The sequence below is a fragment of the Solea senegalensis genome, linkage group LG1, assembly GCF_019176455.1.
Source record: "Solea senegalensis isolate Sse05_10M linkage group LG1, IFAPA_SoseM_1, whole genome shotgun sequence".
In the NCBI taxonomy this organism is placed as follows: domain Eukaryota; kingdom Metazoa; phylum Chordata; class Actinopteri; order Pleuronectiformes; family Soleidae; genus Solea; species Solea senegalensis.
This window is the reverse complement of record NC_058021.1, coordinates 4,113,824-4,137,045: the sequence shown is the minus strand read 5'-3', so window position 1 is coordinate 4,137,045 and position 23,222 is coordinate 4,113,824. Positions and strand designations below refer to the sequence as shown.

The 23,222-nt window shown below is 41.8% G+C and overlaps 1 protein-coding gene across 2 annotated transcripts in view; it reads right to left on the bottom strand.

Annotated features, from left to right (window-relative positions):
• The window catches only part of kirrel1b (kirre like nephrin family adhesion molecule 1b), a 78,679-nt gene that overhangs the window by 32,994 nt on the left and 22,463 nt on the right, over window positions 1-23,222 (bottom strand). The window lies entirely within an intron of this gene.

Below are 23,222 nucleotides of genomic sequence, written 5' to 3'. Positions count from 1 at the left end.
TTCCTCTGAGGAGACAGTGAAGGTTTATATTTTCTTTTCCCTGTATGAGAGTTTTTGTAGAGTGTTTTTTTTTTTTAATCACTCAATGTAAGGGTCTAAGGATAGTTGCATCTCACTTGCTGTAAAGCTCCCTGTTTGTAATGTTTTTGTAATGTTGGGCTCTACAAATAACATTCACGTCACTTTTATAAAACCTTATAATCATCATAATACTACTACTACTAATAATAATAATAATAATAATAAAACAATAACAATAATCATTATTGTATTATTAATAATACTACTACTAATAATAACAATAATAATAGTAATAATAATGATATAATAATAATAAGTATAATAATACTAACAATAATATGCCAACATTAACATGTTATAAATATTTGAAGAGTCAAAAAAGATAAATGAATCTAATCCATCTCATATTGTGCGGCATTATGCAAATGCAGAGGGCCCCCAAGCCACCAGGGGGCCCTAAAGCTGCACGTTCTGGCTAATCTAAGGAGAATTACAAATACCTGCCTTTGTACAGTATGTGTTTATTTAATCCCTATATGCATAATAAAATAAATGTAGGATATAAATACAGTAACCTGTCTGGTGTCTGTCAGACAGGTACGATAGCAATGACTGACAGCTACCCATCATTCCTGTGAGTAAGGACATTAACGGGAAAACAGCGTTATGGCATCAGAAAGAAATGGTCATAGTGGGGCAGAAAAACTTGAGTATGTAAAGGTTTAAGAATCTCTCTCATCATAGTTTGGCAAACTAGGGGCCCCCAGACAGCATCTTGCATAGGGCCCCCACAAAGCCAGAAACGGCCATGCAACATTGCCATGCTGCACACAGGAAATGGTTTGTTTTATGTCGTCTAGATGGGATAAACACTTCAAGCCTCCGCCCGTCGCTGCCCTGCCGCTCTGTGCACACAAAATGCTCCCTCAGTCACGTCTGATAGTATTGCTTGTCACAGCCTGCTCTCAGATGAAGGGGACACAGCACGCAAATAACGTTCAGCTGCATTTTGTCTACTTCCTGTGGCGGCCGACCTTTGACCAAGCATGGCACCATGCACCGAAGAAAGAAGTAGATAAAACTGTGTGTCTCCACAGTCACCCTGGCGTGTAAAGACGTGTGTGAACCTACATGGAAAACCGCGCTTTAAAAAGTTGTCCGACGTTTCATTATTCGCCCGTGACGAACGCACTCCATTGTCTTACAGCGGAAAGCTAACTACTACTTTGGTTAAATGGCTAGTTAAAAAACTGTCAGCCAATTAGAGAATGATGGACCAAGAAAAAAATTGCGACGCTTGAGCGAACTCCCTGTAGCACAGTTCTCTGCAGTCACTACAGTATTATTTTGGGCACATAAATGAAGTAAAAAGCATGCGAGACCGAGGAGGACGTGTGAGGAACACTGATGCAGAACCTCGTTTTAGTATGAATGGAACCGTGGCTGTGTAGGCACTCATACGTTCTTCTTCTTCACCGCTTTATCCTCCACGTGAGGTAGCTGACATAGGGTGAAAGGTGGGGTACACCGTGGACAGGTCGCCAGTCCATCGCGGGGCCACATAAAGACAAACAATCATCCACCTCACGCCTACATTTAGAGTGTCCAATTTGTCTAATCCCCAAATCTGCATGTTTTTGGACTGTGGGAAGAAAAGTGGAGAAAATCCACGCAGAAAAGCCCAACTGGGTCGTGAACCCGGGTCTTCTTGCTGGTTTTGGCCTGACTATTGTTCTATTAATGCATATAAGTTCATATAGTGTGTAAGTGCAGACGAGATCCATCTATCTTCAACTTAAAGATGTTAGTGAACACCAGTGTCTGAATTCACATAAAATGCTTCATGAAGTTTGTGTTTAAATGAAATCATTAAGATTAAAAAGACCATATGATTTGCGATTACTCACAGCTAATTTTTGCGATCAGTTAGTTAATTTATTTTAATTGGAGGCCCTTCTTCTTCCTTATAGAATCTTGTTGTCTGTAGTTTTCTTTGCACATTTGTCAAGTTTTTCTGTTTTCATCCTGCTCTGCTTTCTTAGGTTTTCCCTGGACTTTCAGTGAGGCTTTTTCTGTGTGTGTGTGTGTGTGTGTGTATTCCACTGCGTGGGTGCATATTTGTGTGTGTGTGTGTGTGCGCGTGCGTGAGATGTGTAGCCACAACATCATTGCCGAGCTGTGATACAGCCTGCTCTTTTTCATCACCACAGTACAAAGGATTTTGCTTACACACACACATTTCCTTCAGCAAAATAAGCCTTTTGGCTATTGCGGTGACACTAAAATACACGGATATAAAAAAAACCCACAAATGTGGCGCAGGCATACATTAATGCTCTTGCATAAAGAGCAAGTGTCAGGTGAGGAGGGGAGGAGGAGGAGGGGGAGGAGGCGGCACCAACACGCCGCTGTTTTCAGCCGTTTGCATCATCAGGTAAAATTGTTTCATATTCTGGGGAAAGTCTTGCAGGAAGGCTCGTTAATTAAAGTAGAGAAGGAGACTGCAGTGCCTTAGATACACACACACACACACACACACACACGTGCGCGCGTGCATACACAATATTCCCGTGCACACATTTAACGTTTGATTTATGCACACACACCTCACTGAGTCACACGCACACACACACACACACTTCCACAGAGTTGAGTGTTTGTCTTCCCGCAGGCTACTCTGTTCTTGGATCATGGTTAAAGCAATTCTATTAGCTAATTAAGGCAAAAGCTGGTTAATAAAGAAGACCGTGGCTCCGGGGGACAAATCTCAGTTGGATTCAGCCACAAAAGGTGCAAACAACGGGGGGATTCACCAGTTAGACAGGAGGATTATACGTCCTGTCATCTTATTTGTACAGGAGGAGGCTCCTTTTGTGGAAATCACAGAAATCTCTTTTCGATTGTGGACGCAAAGAAAAACTCTTTACTCCCGTTGTATTCCATTCTAACTGGTAAAAATCGCAGTTTAATGAGTGTTTGCTTTTATCAGGTTCGGCTTACAATGATAGAGATTTCACAAAAAGTCTCAGTCTCTTTAACCCTTAGTGCTCACGCGGTACGGACCTGCGCACCCTTGGTAAATTGCCGCGGGAATAATACACAATTCCTTATGGACATCCTGGGGGATGTTTATAGGTCACATATTGAGGCTTTAAAAAAATGTGTTGTTGAGTCAAAGTTATGATTCATTTTTAGTAGTGATATAAAGTAGCAATAATAAGTCACAAAAATGGACCTTTTTGTTTATAAAAACGAGCCAAGTCGACTTTGAACTCTGAACTCTCGGGTGTGTTTATTACGACAGACATAGAGAAAAAAATGATTCACAGACTTTGAGAATAAAGTCTTAATTTACGAGAATAAAGTAAATAATAACTTGTTGTTTTAGAAGAGGAGAGTTGTTAAAATGAGGGCTGTAGAGCCTTTTGTTGAATTCTCTGCAGAGGCCCCAATGCCTTATGGCATATGGATTCATACGATAAACTACACAAACCACAAAACCCCTCTGAATGGCCCGCTGATGCATCCACCGATAACCCAGTTCCAGCTATTTCCCCCTCCACGTCCATAACTCTCCTCTTCTAAAACAACAGGTTAGAATATATTGCGACTTACTCTCGTCAATTTATGACTTTATTCTCGAAGTCTGTGAATTTATTTTTTCTCAGTGTGGCCCTAATACTGAAATACATTTTTCATCAGATTCCCTATAGGCAGTGCTGAAAAAAAGGACATAAGAAACTCGTCCTTATAGACTCTGTATATACCGTACATTTAAACATGGTAATGAAAGAAAACATCCAGAATGCTGTGTTCTAAGGATTAAACTCACATTTCAACACAAGTTTCAGGTTGTTATTAGTACAATTATAATATATATAAATCTAAATCTGTAAAGTGATGTAGAATCAATAGGAAAAACAAATCACTGGTGATTAAGTCATATATACGGTATTCATATTATCTGCAAAGATTTGCTTTAATGCTTTATTTATGGATTCAGTATGCAGCTGAGGGTAATAAGGTCATTTCTGTATAAAGTTACACAAACCTGTAACTTTTTAATTTTCCCAAAACCTGGATTTAATCATGTGATCTTAGTGACGAGGATGAGAGAGAGAGGGAGAGAGGGAGAGGAGCTGCTGGGATGTGATATCCTGTTGACATGAGTGATTTACATGTGGGTCGTGTCATGCATGATTTATGCAAAATTAACAGCTATTATAAGAGAGAGAGAGAGAGAGACGGAGCCCTCTTCCTCGTGTCTAACTCTGTACAACACAACACATGACATAAGCACAGATCTTGTCAGGGCAGGTAATCCTCAAGGAAACCAAAACCTGGTCCTTGTGAGGCAGAACCCTCGTTTGTGAGGGCGACAATTTGAACTGTGGTTTGGTTAAGGTTAGGAATGATTAGTAATGCTTTGTTTAGGCGGTTTCCTAATGAATGGGAGTCAATGCAGTGTCAAGAAGAGGAGCTGTGCATGTGTGTGTGTGTGTGGGAGAGGGAGTCAGAAAAAGGGAGAAAGAAATTGTGACAAAAAGGAATGGACTGAATATTTCTGCCTGTGTGTCATGATATTTGAGTGTGTATGGATGTCTGTGTGTGTGTGTGCGTGTGTGTGTGTGTGTGTGTGTGTGTGGCCTGCAGCAGGGACTCTGATTGCGGAGGAGAGAGCCGCACTGACAGAGAACAGAGATGTAATTAACCCTACGGGATACCCGCCGCCCTCCTCCCCCAACGCACACGCAGTTCTGACTTCAGACGACATTACGTTGCCTCACCAATACTTTCCCAATCACAATCCTTAGCCTAAACCTTATTTAAACTTACGCCAACGTCAACATAGCATACCTAGCCCTTAGAGCTGAAATTTAATGCACTTTCCCAAAATGTGACAATGTCGGTAGTCTTGAATTTCCTAAAGTATAAAGATCTCACCACGCATTCCACATTCCACGTCCACAGTGAGTTCTTCTGATTTCACGCTAAGGTTAAAGGTCCACATTAGCCTCGTGCTCCGTGCACGCATATAGCGTCCTGTAAAATTTTAAATCCAATAACCCTATTCCACTTATCAAAAAACTGTTTCATTCTGGTTTTAAACGGGTTTGTCACTGCAGTGCACGCGGGCTTTTATAGGCTTTGGATCTAACTGGAATCAGTGAGACTGTAAGAACCAGGTGAACGCGCTCATTCTTTTTTCCAGCTGCTCCATTTCTGACACCGACCCCTGACCTTTAGCACAGCTATAAAGTTTGGAGCCATTGAAAACTTTGCACAGTGCTCATTATCCTTTATTTCATCAACTGGATCGTCGGAACCATTCCCTGAGACCTTTTGGGTAAATAAAGATTAGATAAATACATCAAATGCACAGTCAAAACACACCTGCTCACACATTTTGGCCTGTACATGAACTTCCTACAAGCTAAAGCCCTGAAAGCACAGTGTGTGTGTTGCACGTTGCAGGTTTAGCATCCAAACTCTAGTTTTTCCATTGTGGTCTACTGTAAAAATGCAGTGGTCTAAAATGGCAGCTGACAATTCATAGAGTTAGTTTTTAACTTTGATTTCTGCCAAATGAATAATTATGAACTAGGTTTTTCACACTGGACCTTTAAGTCCTCCACTAGCGCTTTCAGACAGACACAGTTCTGGTTCTGGTTCTGTTCTAGAGACTCAGAACCTTGTGGGAGGCCATTCCATCAGCCGTTTCATTGTTTCTTTCTCACCCCTCTTTTTCCCAGCATCTCTATTATTTCCCATCTCTTCATACATCTTTGAAGAACTAATTGTTCATATTTCTCCATTATTCCCATTTCCTCACATGACCCGTCTCCTTCCTCCCGTCTTTCCTTTCCTCGGCCTGTTTCCTGTGTCTCTCTCAGCCTCTTCCTCCTCCTTCTCCTCTCTTGTCTTCTCTCTCTGCATTATTACCCTGAGGGATGATGTTAGGTATATCTTCTCTTCCTCTGTCTCTGTATCATTGCATAATGCACCCATTGGTACAATAGACAGAGCTTCACAATTACAACCTCAGTGTCCAAACATATTATCCTTAATATCTTTATGGGTTTTTTTTTTTATTTCATTATCTTTAATAGCTCTATTTTTTGCCATCAGGCTGCTTTATTCAACATCTTTAAAGGTCCGACTCAATTCATTTATTCTTTTAACTTTTAAGTAAAGTACACACATCTCATTGTATTGTAAGAAATTCTACATGTTCTATTATGCATGAGATGAAGTACGACGATTCAGTACAAAACACGGACTTTCCTGCAATGGTGGAACACAATTATGAAAGAAATCAAAACATTTGATTGTTTTTGTGAGATTATTTTAGAGTCTGTGTATGTTATTGTCCCAATGCTTCATTCATAAGTTCTTCAGTCTTTGCCCCTCAGACAAATGACTGTTGGTTAGAGAATCAATATCAGGGCCAGCTTTGTTCCAGGGGTTGTTATAGCCATCAGCGATGATTTGAGCTGTATGACACCAGTGAACATTGCCTCCTGAACCAAGTTAACCTACAAGAGTGACAGCTATGACATGTTTATTTTACACTTCCTTTCGGTTCTTATGTGCGTCGATGTTTTGGCTGCAATACGACCCAGACGTACGCTCTGTGTTCTTCTGTTGTTTGTACACACTGGTCACTGGTCACCTCTTTTTCTTACAGTCCCGTTCAGTTAGAACACATTTTAAATCTCATTTATTAAGCCATTTAATTCAAATACATCTCTTTTCAAGAAGAAGAAAATAAAACTATTATGACTGAGAGTGAAGCCAGTTAAGCGACCTGTATCTCTTCAAAAGTAAAAGCAATGTTTCTAAAAAATAGCATGATTGCTATTTGCAGGTGTTTTGCGTTTTCTCGTCAAATCTCGTACCGCAGAGGGTGAACCCCACGTCATGTCCGGTGAATCTTTACACTTTTGCTTTTATCGTCATGTCTGAAGAAAACACTTCATCACCCCATTACCATTTTCTGCAGGTACAAGCTTCATATTGTAATACTGCTCATTCAGATCACATGTCCGCTTTAACTTAATATAAAAGAAAAGCTGGTGGCCATTTTAACTTCCTTCGCTTCAAAGCGGCGAGTTTTCTCAATTTAATACATGTGGTCACAGTGTGGACGGAAGAATGCCTCCACTGTTTGAGCCAAAGGACCTCCAATATGGCCGCCAGAGGCCAAATACAATTTCCTGTGAGAAAATCTTTCCTGTGCAGGAATGAAAAGACAGTTTGTTAGGATTGTAACCCTAAACTGCAGCCTGGAGCTGTCACCCTGCTAACCCCCACCCCTAAAAAGTGCCACGCTGACCCTACCCCTGTGTTCTGGCTTTGCCTCCGGGCTACAGCTCGCTCCCATTACAGCTACCACACACAGGCAGGACATGCATGTGTGTGTGTGTGTGTGTGTGTGCGAGACAGAGAGAGAATGTGAGCGTGCACGTGTGAATATTGTCCGCGTTTACACGCATGCCTGAGCACATATCTGTCAATGCTGTGCATGTGGACGCCGAGTGCATACATTTGACATTTTTCAAAAGGCAGCAAAGGGCAAAGTGTAGATGGAAGAATGTGTGTGTGTGTGTGTGTGTGGTAGAAAGAGAAAAACATGAGAGGAAAGGAGACACAGAAGGATGCTCCTGTCTTAATTTTATAATCCATTTCATTCTGTGTGTGTGTGTGTGTGTAAGTTCAGAGGCCACATCTTCAGACTTTACAAAATGGGTTTTAAAGTCGTGAGTGGTCATGACTGTGCAGAACTCACAAAACAGAACGTTTTTATTTTTATTTTTGTGATGTATTTCCAAATTTGACAAATTCAATCCAATTTATAAAACTTTTTGCTCAGGTGTGTTTATATAAAAATCAGATTACCTACAAGTTCTGCAGAACAAAAAGGATATTAGACACTCTATATTGCACATTCTTATATATGTTTTAACATACTAATGGAAAAAAGCAGCCTAAATGCTCTGTGTTCTAAGGGTTAAGGTTCATATGCATTGTAAATTGTAGTAAACCAAAGAAAACACCGTGCACACAGACGCCAATGATCCCCTCTTTGACTACAAATGTGACAGAATTAGAGCAAAGTCTCCACACAGGTCTTTCTTAAGAGGACTCATTTTTGGATGAACAGATCAAATTGTGAGTGCACCATTTGACATACACGTCATCAGGTTTTCATGGATCTGAATCCTGGTTCAACCTGGGTCCCACAAAACCCACATGTGGGTCTCTGGAGGATTTTCTTTGGATTGCCAAATACATTTGCATTCTGTTCAAAATAACATTAGCTGTTACAAAAATGTGATTTAAATAACAAATTGGGTTTGCGGTGGATTATATATTTGTTTTGTTTTTAAAAAAAATGGGTCTCCATAAAATAAAGGGAAATACTATGCTACATAGGTTGCCTTTATGTGAGCTCACAAATGACAGAAGCAGCAGGAAATCGTACAGACAGCAGGGAAACTTCTGGGACACCCCGGTGAGGTGTGGTTCCCGGGTCAAACATGAGGCGGAGTATACACTCCGCCGCTCACTGTGCGTTCAAAATACGGGAGAACTCGCTATTCTGGAAACTTGAGCATATGTTGGACACATAGGGAAGCATGTACCTGCCTGTCACCCAGTATTAGTTGGATAATTGGCTCCAGCTTTCCAGCCTCAGAGGACAAGCAGGCAATTGTTGGTGTCTGATAAACCTCTCAAACTATTTGCTAATTTGACATGTCGACATACATAAATGAGCATCCGATCCTCGCACAACAAAAAACAGAGGTCTGCATCTAATCTGTGTTTAAAAAAAAACAACAACAAATAAAAAGGCTTTTGTGAACGCGGCCTCTTCATCATATTTCACTGTCTGACAGGAATTTGAATGGTACGACTCCATCAGCGCAGCTCCTAGCGTATTTTGAATGCAGGACCGTTTCCTCCTTCAACGCCCACTGATAAATGAGACGGTGCAAGCGGGGGAATATTGTTGGCATGAAAGAATGTCAAGAAATGACAGCAGAAAAAGAAGAAGTTAAATGCTGTGTGTGCACATGCAAACAGCGTTTAAAAGGTAGAACAGTCCAGATTAAATCATGCTAAATGGACCACGAGACTCTTTCCTCTCTGACTTGCTCAGGTTGGGGGTGTGTGTTTATGTCCTTTCAGCCAATAACAGTGAGGGGGCGGGACGAGATTATGGCACTTAAGAAGTGTGAGTTTAGTCGTTTTTACTGTATTTGTTCAAAAAGTATTTGCAGTTGCTAATTTGTTATTAAATATTACATTTAGGAATGGAGTGCCGGCAAAAGTCTCACCATTTGGAGCGAGGGGGACCTAACTTCACTTTTAATGATCAAAAGCACATTTAATCTGCATATATGGAGCTCAGATGTGAAATGTGTTCAAATAAATACACGGAAAAATGGAAAGATTTCTGGCTTTGATCCAAAATAAGATTTTAAATCTCCTTTTTTTCCACAGGGTGTTGGTCGTCTTTGCTCCTCAAACCACAGCAGTTCAACAAATACATTTATGTAATCCTGTTAGCTCCTTTAATGCTTCTTTGAAGTCACGGAAATCAGTTTGAAATCTGTCGTGAATGTCAACTGTGCGCTAAAAAAAAAAAAGAAGTCGACTTGTCTCTTCAAAAATTGATGCGTCTCTGTCTCTCTGACGCACAGAGAGTAAAAAAAAAAAAAGAAGTACGCTGTGTTTTCTGTGACAGTACAAACGCGCGCGTCCCTCCGGTCATTTACAACCAAAGTTCAGATCACAGTGACCCGTTTTATTCTGATCAGCTGTCAGGGGTGACTGCATCATTCCTATGGGATGATATGTTTGCTGTTGCCTGGTTTATTTTGATGTTGGAGGAACATCGCTCATGTAACATGTAATGCCCCCCGAAGCGTTCGAGTGACAGAGACGAACATGAGAGCAGACAGAGACAGGGAGAGGGGGACAGAGTGAGACAGACACAGAGGGACAGACATGGAGATCATAACTTTGTCGCTGTGTGTTATGGTGCACTCAGTATTTGCTGTTAACAGCAGCTCTGTGATTTCCCAGTGTCCCCCCTCTACGCCAAACACCGGTTTTATTTTCCCTTACAAACGTTTGGAGCAGAAGGAGCAGCGTGACGCCCACCACACACACACACACACACACACACATACACAAGGACACGTTGAATACAGCTATACAACTAACCGGTGTGCCGTGTACACACTCGCTGCACAAATGACACACACTGCACTCAATTACTCCCATAAAATGTGCAAAACAGCCTGAAGGAACACAATCCTGCAAAACTAAAATGTTCACCCTTGCTTGGGGACATAAAAAAAAAAAGACCCCTTTATTTATTTACCCCCGAAATTCAGGAAAATGAACGTATAAAAAGTATAGCAGCTCAATTTGAATTCCTCGCTTTACTGGCAAGAGGGGGAAATGACAATGTTAATCACAGTGTTGATCAACACTGTGACTGACACCGAACAGCCTGACAGTTGTGTTCATGTCCACACAGTCACAGGGATGGACAGTGTGAAGCAGATGGATCCACGGTGTGACTGAATCACGTGCCAGTAGTAAAGATGGGCCTGAGGGAACGCGCTCACAGGCTTCCATTCAAGCCGCAGTTTTTGATCTTTGGTCCTGCTGTAAGCTCCAGCAAAAGAATGCATGCACTGCCTTGCGTGCCCTTTGATATATAAGTTGTGAATGAGGAAATGAAACAGTTTGTCTGACAGCTCCGTCTCGTTTTGTGCAGGAGGTGAATAAAGCGTGTCAGGAAAGCGCGCGGGGATGGCACAGAAAGTTCCCACAGTCGCTGACTCAGAGTTGAAATCTGCACTGGAAACTGAACGGCATCTATTCTGAAACACTTAATACGAAAGTTAAATGCAGCACCCGGGGTACAGTGTGCGAGTTTGAAGAAAAGCTTGCGATAAAAGCGTCCACTTGACAAAATACAACCACAGTCCTGTCCTCAAAACACTGAAAGTCACTGTCTGTGGAACGTTCTGGTTTCACTTTCTATGCAAATTTGCTCGCTAACTTCTGACTACGGGCTGTGCTTCAGTGGTGTATGTCTCTCTGACTCTTTTCACGCATTACAGGAGCGAGAGCAGGACGCAGGCAGGTAGGTGACTGTATATATTGATGCTATCAGGATGTGCACGGCATTTAAACAAAGATAAAAGTCACAAACGTTGTTTCAGAAAGGAAATCACAAACCCAAGCTTTAACTGTGACGTGCTCTATGCCAGTAATCACATTTCCCTTTATTTCCCTTTTACATCTGACGATGTTTCTTGTCTCACAATCGTGACATAAAACTTTCCATGTTCCAAGATGTCAGAAATCAAACTTTTGCCAAAAATCCCATTTTCATAGACTAATCTCTTACATTGTCTCTATTGTTAGGTTGATAATCTGATTGTACAAATGCATATCTGCTACAATTACGTGATTATTTCCTCCCTGGTTCTTTCACTGACAAAACAAATGCATTAGTGACGCGTGCATGCTTATGGAACTGACGCGCGTGACTCTCAGATCCATCCGACACGTGTGTAAATTGGGATGTTTTTAACGTTTGCATCTGCGCTCATATGGGTTTCGGTGAATGGGGCCCCCGGTTCTGGGCTTATTTACTCTCTCCATTACGCACCGAGCCACAGATAATGAAGTTGCTGCTTTGTAAAGGAGAGTGTGGTCTAATCATCGCTGACTGAACTGCTGTCGACCTGATTATGCCGTGCACTTCAAACAACCGGCTTGTGTTAGTTTGATTCCGTTCTGTGGAAAAATAAAAAGGCGGGGGGCTGGCTGACAGACAGCACTGTGTGCACGCACACACACACACACACACACACACAGAGACAGCAAATCCTCCCCTCCTATCTGCCTTTCCCTACAGCTCTCGCTCAGTCTCTGTAATTGACTTCAGTATTCTCACATTTCATTTCATCTCTTATATCAGTTTTATTCCCCCCCCCACTTTTTTAATGATTCTCTGTCTTCAATTATTCATCTTTCTCTCTCTCCCCAACCCCCCCATCTAGTCTTGGTGATGTTTAATTCACCTCTTCATTTGGAGCAGGTAGTGAGTGGGAGGTGGGGGGGTCGGCTGCTGTGGGCTGTTAATTGTTTTTTTAAGAGTGGCGAGTACACACACACACACACACACACACACACCTCCCCTTGTTGCTGTTAAGAGCACACTGTACATGTCGGCAAGCATTAACATCACCAAATGAGCACAGAGTGAAAAATCATTTCAGAGATGCAGGGCAATCGTGTGTGTGTGTGTGTGTGTGGTGTGTGTGTGTGTGTGTGCACGTTGATCCATCAGTGGACCTCACAACAGTGGCCCCTGCATGTTTCTTTCAAAACATTACCCACACATCATTTGCAACCCTATTACCCCCTCTGGTTTAAAAGGTCCAGGGAGTAAAATTTAGATTTTACTCTATGTTACACATAAGTATGTTTTTTTTTGTTTTTTTTAAGAGTATCATCTTTTACAATATAAATACTTGTTTGGTTTCCATAGCCTTAGATGGGCTTTGAAATGGACCTCAGGTAAGGGTCTTGTTTTATGGAGGCTGCCAATTTGAGCCGCTGTATTTCTACAGTAGCCCAAGAGGAAAAACCGGCCAGAGTGTGTGTTTTTGCATTATGAATAGAATCAGAAACAAAGAAAAATATCTCTGCCCCAGTGGCTGTTGCTGGTCAGTAATTTATACATAAATTCTGCAAATGCACAACTAGGAAAAGGAAATGTGATAATTATGTAAAGCTGAAATGCTATAATAGTTTTTATTTACAGTGTAAATGGTCTATATCGCCAAGCAAATAACACACAAGGACCAGCTGTTTTTCTACAGACTTCCCTCACAAAAATCACAGGACTGAGGCAGAAAAGACTCCGCCTTTAGACAGTTCCTCCAATCATCGCACAGAAGCCCAGCGCCCGCGCCTGGCCACTGCTCCACTGACTCCCAGAGAAGCTGAGCTTCCGTGGAAGTGTTGTTTTGTCCAATCATCGCTGAGCTCACCGCAGTGAAAAACAAACTATTCCGTGTTGTCACTTAGAGAACGTGGTTTTAATGCGGAGGCTGCTACGGGTATACGAAGATCGCGGATGACGACGACACGGCCGATTCTGAATGAACTAGCGCACGTTTAGCATTGGAATGTAAACACAACACAGAACGTATTTGACCACATTTTAGAGGAGGAAATCATTTCCTGAGAGTTGTGAAAGAGTTTATTTCTTTGTGGTACACGAAGGCCACGGTCGCTGTGAGATGTGTCTAAATCTTACACACTGAAGGCAGCAGAGGGGACGTGAACCAGAAGCTGATGCCGAACATCTGTAAACAAACCACCAACTCCTGTTCTCTCGGAGCACTTTTCTACATTTTGGATTTCGACCTCCCCGGCAGTTCTCCAACACCATGAGCTTTTTGGTCAGACAATGGACACTTATTTCCCAGTCTGTTTGACTGTGTTTTTCACCTCAAATGAATCAAGTATCAAACCTCCATACTCCACGGGCTGCTTCTAAATCCCTTATGTGAGACGAGAAACTCTGTTTTTATTTCTACATTTTTGATTCTCTCTGTTGGACATTGGGCTTCAGAAATGAATACAGCTCACAGGGATCAAACCTACAAACCTTAAGCTACCAGAAAATCCACTTGGTCTCTGAGCTTGGTCTCTGAGCCAGTAAAAGTTTCTCCATTTCTTAAAGGACGAGACACTTCAAAGAACAATAAGTTTGTTTGAGGATCAAACCCACAAACTGAAGCTTTGTAAATGGTTTTGCTACACTGGGCCACCATGACCTTCCAAAGAAGGTCCACACTTATTTCTTTTGTCGGGATCAAAAGCTCAGAGAAGAAAGTGGAATGGTCCTTAACCTGCGCTTATTGCAGGAAATGGTTCCTCCAGCCCTGCTGCTTCATGATGGCCGTCTGGTTCAAAATGAGAAGTTTGAGTGGTTTAGTCGCCGCATCCTTTTTTTTTTTAACGGTATTTAATGTTCCCACCCACACTGAAAGAATTGGGGGCCGAGGGATCCTGGGCTTTGAGCTGTTTGGACTAATTATACACTTCAGAATTTGTGCTGTATTTACCATCCATCTCCCCTCATGTATTATTAATCCATATAAGATAAGATATCTTCTGTGAGTCGGCATCATCTTAGAAACTAGAGATCAGTACAGATGTTTAAACCATAATTTGTGTCAGGTTAGTTGAGTGAAGATTCCGAATAGTGTGGATATTAATGTAAATCAGTGTTAAACGCGATCGCGCCCAGTCTCTTCATTTTCGCCCGTGAAGTGTGCAGAGGCCTCTCGGGTGGAGCTGGAAGTCGAGCGCTCGGAAGATCTGAGGTCGAGGCGAACGATTGCAGACTCAAAAGTCTCTGAGTGACGCGGCTCACATGTTATAAATTTTAAGGTTGTGGCTTCAAGCTTCACTTAACGCAGTAGACTGTGAAGTCTGACTTCCTGTGAACTGACACAAAAGGTCAGCGCTTAAAACAGTCTTCAGGAAGGAAGCCCAAAGAGTCGGAGACATGTGCGACGTTTAGAAGTCAAAGGTCAGATCGCTGCGATGAAAGCATATACTTTATATATAGTCATGACTGACCTTTTATTAATCATTTAGGTCCATTTTGTCACTACATTTGTTTAAAACACAATATTGTGATGACAGAAAACGACCCCATGTGAAAATATGAAGTCATTTGAAAAAGAAACATGTTTAAACCTCAAATACGATGTCGTTAAAGCTTAAAATTGGTCACACAATTCAGACTGCGGCCCATCAGCTCCACATGACTCACTGTGTTTTTCACCATAGTTGTGTTTTGAATTACAACAACATTCCAGCACAGGAAGTGATTTGTTTTACATCAAGACGGATGGAAGCAAGGGGGACACGCAAGGGCAACATGGCACTAGCAAAGAAAGACTAAGGACGACAATTTCATTTAGAATCAACTAAATCCACATGTTAACCACAGAGTGGTTCTATATTAGCTCCCCTGACTGATAGACTTTATCCGGGGATTGTGAATAAGGCTGAAAGATTTGGGGGAAAATACCAGATTTTTATGGCGATATAAATGACTACATGAAAAGCTTCATTTTAATAGCCACTGTGTAGTAGACTTATTTACCAGTATTACCACATGACACGTGTGTCCCGTTAGGATGAGACACTTTTCAAGAGTGCGTTTACATGCGTGATAAAAATCCGATCTTCTTTGGAACAAGACAACAATTTGGTTTTCTTAATGTCATGCAAACACATTACCACGGCTAAAATCAAACTAGTCTTAGTCAGACTAACGTACCGATTCATAGTCCAATTACTCCTGCATGTATACAAGTGCAGTGATGAATGTGGACGTGTGTTTTCTCACAGTTTCTACATTTTACGAGTGAGTGAGTGAAAAACATTTAGGGTAAACGGTGGACTCTGGGTCAGGTCCTCACTATTCAAAGAAAGCTGAAGCCTCGGTTTGTGGATGAAGTTGGATTATTTAGGCTCGGATTGCAGTTACACCGCGAGAGAAAAGGATCGTCGACGAGAGTCTTTACAAGAAAAGAATAACGTTAGAGAAATTCAGAGAAGAGCGAGTCTAGCACTTATTAAAATTGCATTGCAGAATACCTGACAAGCACTTTTACGGCAGGTCTTTAATGGAAGGAAAATATATTCTTATTTTTTAATAATGATTCTTGTCTCTGACTAAAACATTGACACAGTTTTTTCCCTCTTTCTTTCGCCAGAAACAGACAGCCTTGAGCTATTATCACTTCATGAAGCAATAATAGCTGATTTGTCGGCAAACAGTTGCCTTCTTACACAAAGTCAGCAGACTGAGCTGCATTAGCATTTATCAGAGCGCTGACAATTTTGGCATTCACTTTCCTTTTGGCTTTGTTTTGGTCTGCAAACAACAGTAGGATTGTCAGAGCGTTTTTGTTTTTTTTATTCCCTATAAACAGCTGCTTATTTCTACTGCAAGTTGAGGGGACTCAGTGAAGCAGGCACATTTTATAAATGTGCTGGAGAGCTAAACTAAAAGGTGCCGCTGTAAAACGCTGATGTAGACCTGCAGGGTTGTGTGATTTTCTGTGAGTTCAGCAATGTGAGCAACCTATTTTTTCTCCTTCTTCTTCTTTTTTTTTTTATTTTTTAAAAAAACTTAGGATTAAATCATATAATTTGAGGTTTAATTTGCAACATTCGTCTTTAAAAGTCGTCCATCAACAAATATAATCTATGAAAATGTAGTCGAGTACCGAGTTGCCGACACACCTTCTGTGCTCTCCCCTTCCTCTCCATGTCTTTTTTTCTCCATCCACCTTTACGTCAACTGAAAGTATTGAGACATCGTTTTTACCATTTCGCCACAAATGAGACAGGGAAGCTGAGCCGGAAAAAAAGGGGAATTTCAGGGGGAAAGGAAATGTACTAATGGTGTTAAAGTAAAATGTGTGGGTCAAGCAGAGCCTACAAGTACTTACAAGACAGTAGCAAGTGAAAGACTCACACTTTAATGATGGTAAGTATCTCGTGTGTGTGTGTGTGTGTGTGTGTGTGTATGTGCTTCTCCACATTCCCAGACAACTCTGCAGCCACATCATTAGCCACATCCTCTGACTCCAACCTGGATGTCGGATCAGAGGAATGGAACTAAGTCGAGAGCAGATTAGTCATTATCCAAATAACGACCTTGCTCAGCAGTGGCTGTAAGGTTTCCCCTTCAATAAGAATCGGTGATGTGAACTCCGCTGAGGCAGAGGAGATGAGATTCTGCTGTGAAGTTAGAAAAAAAAAAAAAAGCATTGCTGTAGCACCATGAACAAGAGGGGCAGAATTGCTCTGTGGTGAACAGGGACGAGGAAAACGCTTTAGTCTTAATGATGAGAAAAGAGAAAATCTGAGCTTCTGCTGCCACACAAATGTTCATGTGGTTTCATCTAATCGCTATTAAGTTACAGTGAGTTTCCAGTGGGTTGCTGCAGTGATGCAGCAGGAACAAGAGCAGGGCTGCCGTCCAAGAGCTAAAACAAAAGACAATGTAAATGTCAACCTTTTTCGTTTTTTAACACTCACTCGAGTTGGAAAATAAGAAAAGGTCTGCAGGTTAAGGAACTGTTTGGAGAGATGTTCTGTGTAAACCACGACCTTCCACTGGAAAAGCAAAAAAAAAGAAAGAAAAGAAGTACATGTTGTCTCCCTCAAGTGCAGCTACATGGTCAGTGGTTCACACTATGCAAATCGCAGTTCCTTGATTTCTATCTTGGAAACGAAAGCATGAAATATCACTTACACTACCCGACACGAAAGCACGATAACAAGTTTCCAAATAGAAATCTGTTCTTGAAAGTCCGTGAGGAAATTCAATTTATTTCCCGCAACGCTTCTGACAGAAACACACCTAATTTGCATTTTATTTTCCTCCCTGCGTTTCAAAAATTCACTTAAAATTCCTTCCCCTCCCCACGGCGAGTGCCTGACATTTTTCTAGCCGTTCGTACGTTTCCTAATGCATAGATATAATAGAAGTGCGCTGAGAGTGAGTGAAAGCTTGCCAAAGCTGAGCGTTGGAGTCCTTTTTTTTTTTTTTCCTTGTCAGAACTTCACAGCGCAGCGGCATTCAACATTCATCATATTTCCCTCTGATGTGAGTGCAAGACACCTCAGCTGCTACAGACTTTGAAGATCTGATCTTGGTACTGCAAATGATGTACGTAAAAAGGTGGAGAAATTGGCCTTTTCGTGTCTGCGTGTGCTGATCTGGAGTCTGTCACGCGCTGTATGTTTGGAATCTGAAGTCTAGGGTGTGTATGCGTGTGCACTTCAGGCCAGGGATCTCTGTATTCCCAGCCTGATGTCTAATTTAAGAGCAATGTGTTGTGGTAATATTTGAGCGTATCCGTCGTCCCCTGTTGTGGAACATTAAAGAGGCAGAAATTGTAAATAGTAGCCACAAGTATGAGTATAAACGCTCACAGGTATTTCATGTCTACTTCAGGTGGTTGTCAGAATGTTCAGACCAGGTAGCACCTGAGAAAATACTGAGCTCAGTACAAAGTACCACAAGACAAAAGCCTTTACGCTGACTGCCGACTTGCGCCGCCGCCATGTTTCTACGGCAAGCAAAGTGGACAAACTTCGCATTGGGAAGCGTAAGCCGACGACACGAACAAGGAAGAGCAAGAACAACATCCTTCTTTTTTTGGTTATTTTGGTACTACTACTCCTAATGGAAACACACACACACACACACAAACACGTACCCAACCAAACTTGACAGAGATTAGGCTCCTATTGATATTTTAAGCAACAATAAACAAAGAGAAATTAAAATTAACTTAATTTGGGTAAACAAAAACCAAACTGTTTCATGTTTTGATCAATAAAACTCCTCTAAGCTCCGTTTACAGGCCTTAAGTGTGCCTGCACTGCAAATCATTCAGAATATACGGTAGTCGGACAATGAACATCGTTTAACGTACGAAGCGCAAAGTGTGTCTGTTCAGGGCGGAGAGAGACTTAACGAGTGAAAGATGAGACTCGACAATCAACCGTTTTTCCTGCCGTCCTGCTGATTTCAGCATTATTGTTATTCCACACAGAGTTTTTTACCGCACTGCATTTCCCCGAGATAATCCATCAGTCACACAGTGTCGAGGCGTCAAGACTCCATCAGGGGAGTTTGTCTCCGGGGGAGCGAGAGTCTCTTTGACCTGGTAATTAAGCTCAGTGAAGTCTGTCTTTAACGAAATGCAATTTTAAAAATGTTTGCTGCTGGGACACGACGGATCTTTAGATCTGGGTGGATAAAAAAATAGAGCAAGGACACTGACAGATTGACGGCACTCAAACTGCTGCACAGATTTCCTGTGTGGATGAAGATTTACTTTCTGTTGATGATATTTACGTTTGGAGTGGGTGGGATTTTTCCACTGCTCTGACAACATGAACCCACCAAAGTTTTCAGCTTGCTGGAGCGAGTAACACTATTCTCTTTCGATCTAATTTTTCTTTTCTTTAAACGTTTTCTAATTTTCTATAGACGTAGCCAGTGGCGTCTGTCTGTACCGCACACAGACAGACGCCACTGGAGATCACGAGTCACCACCGTCTGCAGCACTTCTTTACAGCTACTGTACAAATGTTTGGGGTCATTCACTCGGAGCACAAGGAACCTGGGACCGTCCGTCCGTCTCCCTGTCTGTCTGTCTGTCTGTTTGTTTGCTGTCTGATTTGATTTGCATCCAGCTTTGGATCGCTGCGTCTCCATCTCTGCGCGTCTCCCCCTTTTCCGCCACTGTCACTCTCTTCCCTGCTCATCCTTCGTGCAGTCTGTAGGCGTGTCTGTGGGTCCGCGTCAATCACACCGCGTCGCAGCTGTGTGTATGTGCGCGTCTTCATCTCGCCGTCTCTTTGCCCTCCTCCTCCTCCTCCAGCTCATGTCTCCACTCCCTCATCTTTCCTCATTTCACTGTCAGTCTCTTTCAATCCATCTGTTTATCTCTTTATCCTGATCCTTTTAGGCTCATTTCTTTCTCCTCTAGATTGTGTCACTGCTTCACACACATGCACGCACACACACACACACACACACACACACACACACCAGGCTGCCTTGCTTCTCTGAGGTCCTCAGGGGACATGTAAGTGGGACAAGGGGGAGAGAACAAACAGACCAAACTTCAATCTAGGCTTTTCACTCTTTCCTCCTCCTTCTTACGAACCCCCAAACCCCTAACGCACTCCTCCTCCTCCTCCTCCTCCTCCTCTTCCTCCTCCTTACACACACACACACACACAGTCTCTCTTTCCTTTGCCCAGACCCAGCAGCCTGTTTGGCAGAGTCGGCTCGTTTTCCAACACAACCGCTGGTACAAAAGCTGAAACTTGAAAATAAGCACACACACAGTTAGACTCATGAGATCAAGAAAAAATAACCATGCAAACACACACACACACACACACACACAGATGAACGGATACTTCATCTCTGAAAGGACTAATTGGCTTGTTGACAGTGAAATATTTAAAATGAAGCATGAATTATAAAAAAGGGACATTGATTGTATATTTGCCGCATGAATAAAAAATGAGCGCTGCATGTTTCTTGTTTGGGCTCTTCCTCCTTTTTCCCTGTCACTTGTGGAAAATTATAAATTGGAATAAACACACACACACACAGCTTTAGTTTGGTACATTTTGTGTACTTTTGTGTGTCTGTGTATGAGTATAGGCAAGTTAAGGACTTGTCGTTGTATTTAGCACTGCTGATCTCTACAGAAAATAATCATTTGAGAGTTGGATTCATCTGTGCAACCGGGTAATAGTCGGTGGAGTCACACAGATTCTGCTCACGTTTCCCCTAGAGCTAAATAAATAAAAACAGCTGCTCTCGTGAATGTGAGCAAATCCATACGATTGTGTTCTTTCTCCTTGAAACAAGTGAACATTCTTTCTTTCTTTCTTTAAAGCACCATTAAGTAAGTAAGTTGTCTTGGTCTCACACTGCAGTTGATTTTCATCTTTGGCTGATCTATGTTTCTGGGCTCTCCGCTGTACTCTGGGGCTTGGGAAATTACTGCTATAAAATATTACCCTGCGACATAAATCGCTCTGCCCTATAGGGACAATCATTTTACTGTACATCAAAGTTAGTGAAGAGCAGTGCATCAAAGCCTTTTATCTTTAGAACAACTCCACAACACAACGTAATGTCTTTGAAACCTAAAAAACCCTCTTTTAACTTATTGTTCTTCTTTACTAATTATGAAAGCTTTAAACTGTGGTCTCCCACAGAGAGTTGAAATCACTGAAACACGTAATTGCGACTCCAAGCTGAGACTAAGTGATGTGAAGTTGTTGTCCTTGTCATCGCGGTCATTTTTGAGGGGCTTAAAAACTCTGCACGGAGGTCAGGTGCGGAGGAAATGCGATATCTGCTGCTAAGGTGAAAACAGAGCCAAAATTGAGATCCACCAAATTTACCGAAATTTGGTTTGAAGATGTTATAGCCCAAGACGAACAAAAAAGTCGATCGGAGCCATGGCCTCAATTCAACAGGAAATCGGTAAATTATGACTTTTGGCGTCCATTATGGCGATTTGCACCCTACGTAAATGAGCGAACTTGTCTGAGCCTGTTTGTCAAACCTCTTCACCTGATCTTAATCCACAGCACACACTCGGATGTTAACACACAAGAACATTAATCCAGCCAGTCAATCAAAAAAATGTTACATACAAATGAAACCAGTTAAGAATAAAGACAAATTCCACACGTCTGTGGCCAAAGAGTCTTTTGTCCCCCAAATCTGCACAACCTTCAGGGACATTACACAAAAATGACCCTGAGACATACAACAAAATCTGCTCTTCACATATCTGTGGGCTTACTTACACATATATACTCATACTTACTGATGCACTACAGGTTTAAGTCACACACTCATTAAACCTATATATAAGAGAGATATGAGATATATGTAAGAGCAGAGGTTCATATGCAGGGTCAGTTTGCTCAGCAACACACGTAAACCTCAGATTTTGCACGTTAGACAATGTCAGCACTGCAACAGTTGTGCATTATGTTACATAAAACAAGTGCACCGCTATTTTATGTTGTGGGCAATTTCAGGAGCATCAATTAGTAATTGGTACGCACAGTTTTATTAATGAACAACACAATCATAAATCCACTTCAAAAGGAATTTCCTAATGAAACACTTTCAATTCAAATAACTTCACCAAAAAAAAAACTCCAGAACGACTGACACCCCCCCTGCCTTTAAGTCTTTTTCTCTCATTTTCTCCTTTTCAATCTCTATCCTAACCTCCCCTCCTTTCCTGTTTTCCTTTCCTTCCATCTTGCTCCCTCTCCCTCTTTCTCTGCCTCCCTTATTTCTCTGGAAGAGTTTTAATTAGCCAGTAGCCTGAGGTCAAACTCTACTCCTCCACATTTTTGCCTTCACCCCCACACACACACACACACACACACACACACACACACACACACACACACACACACACACGCACGTCTCGGTTTGTTATGACAAGCACAATTGATTCTCTCCACTCAATTCGAACAGCAGATACATGCTCCGGTTTCTGAACAGTGGAAGAGTTTGAACTCCCATGATGCAGTGTGCGTGTGTGTGTGTGTGTGTGTGTGTGTGTGTGCCTCTATCTTTGTAAAGACTATGCAGTTTGTGGAAAGCAGGGGACATTTTGGTTAATCCTTGCTTACTGAACCAACAAAAGCGAACTAGTTTGGGGCTCAAGTAAAAATAAGGTTTAATGTAGGGTCAGGTTAAGTTTAAGTTATGTTTACATTAACATCCGCCATCTCACAGCTGATGAATCTGATCTCTGCTCGAATCCAAAATCTTGCTAATTTGATCACGACCAGATTATCAACATCCTCAAAATCCATGATTTAAGTGATGCTACATATGATAATGATAATAAATAATAACATGAACATGAATCACATCGTCCAAACTCTTCACACGGTCGATAAAACGGAAGACTGCGTAAAGGCTATTGATGCAAAGTGATGCATTTCTGGTTCGTTCTTGAGATAACATTTACTTTTGTAGACTAATCAAAGCAAAAAGTTATTTTTGATACCAACATGACATACAAATCAATAAAAGTCAAAGATGCAAGACCTGTTGTTAGTGTATTTATTAAATCAGGAGTTTGTGCTTCTTGACTGAGCTTATTTTGAGTCACGTATGACGTGTTTTGGTGATTTGAGGGTTAGGGTTAGGGGTTATTAGGCAATGCAGACTGTGTCAGGACCCTCATTGTCCGTCCTTTGTTCTGATTTGTCTTTCCCTTTCCTAAATTGTGTATGTGTTCTTGTATCTGTGGCTTTGTGAGGACCAAAAAAAGGATATTTTGGCTGGTCCTCGCATCTTTAAAGGACTTTTCGGGGATTAAGACCTGGTTTTAGGGTTAGGGTTAGGTACTTAGTTGTGATGGTTGAGGTTAGCGATGGTTGAGGGTCCTCACTATGAATGAAGCACAAACGTGTGTGTGTGTGTGTGTGTGTGTGTGTGTGTGTGTAGACTGCAGCCCCCCGGAGGTTTATGCGACATGCAACAT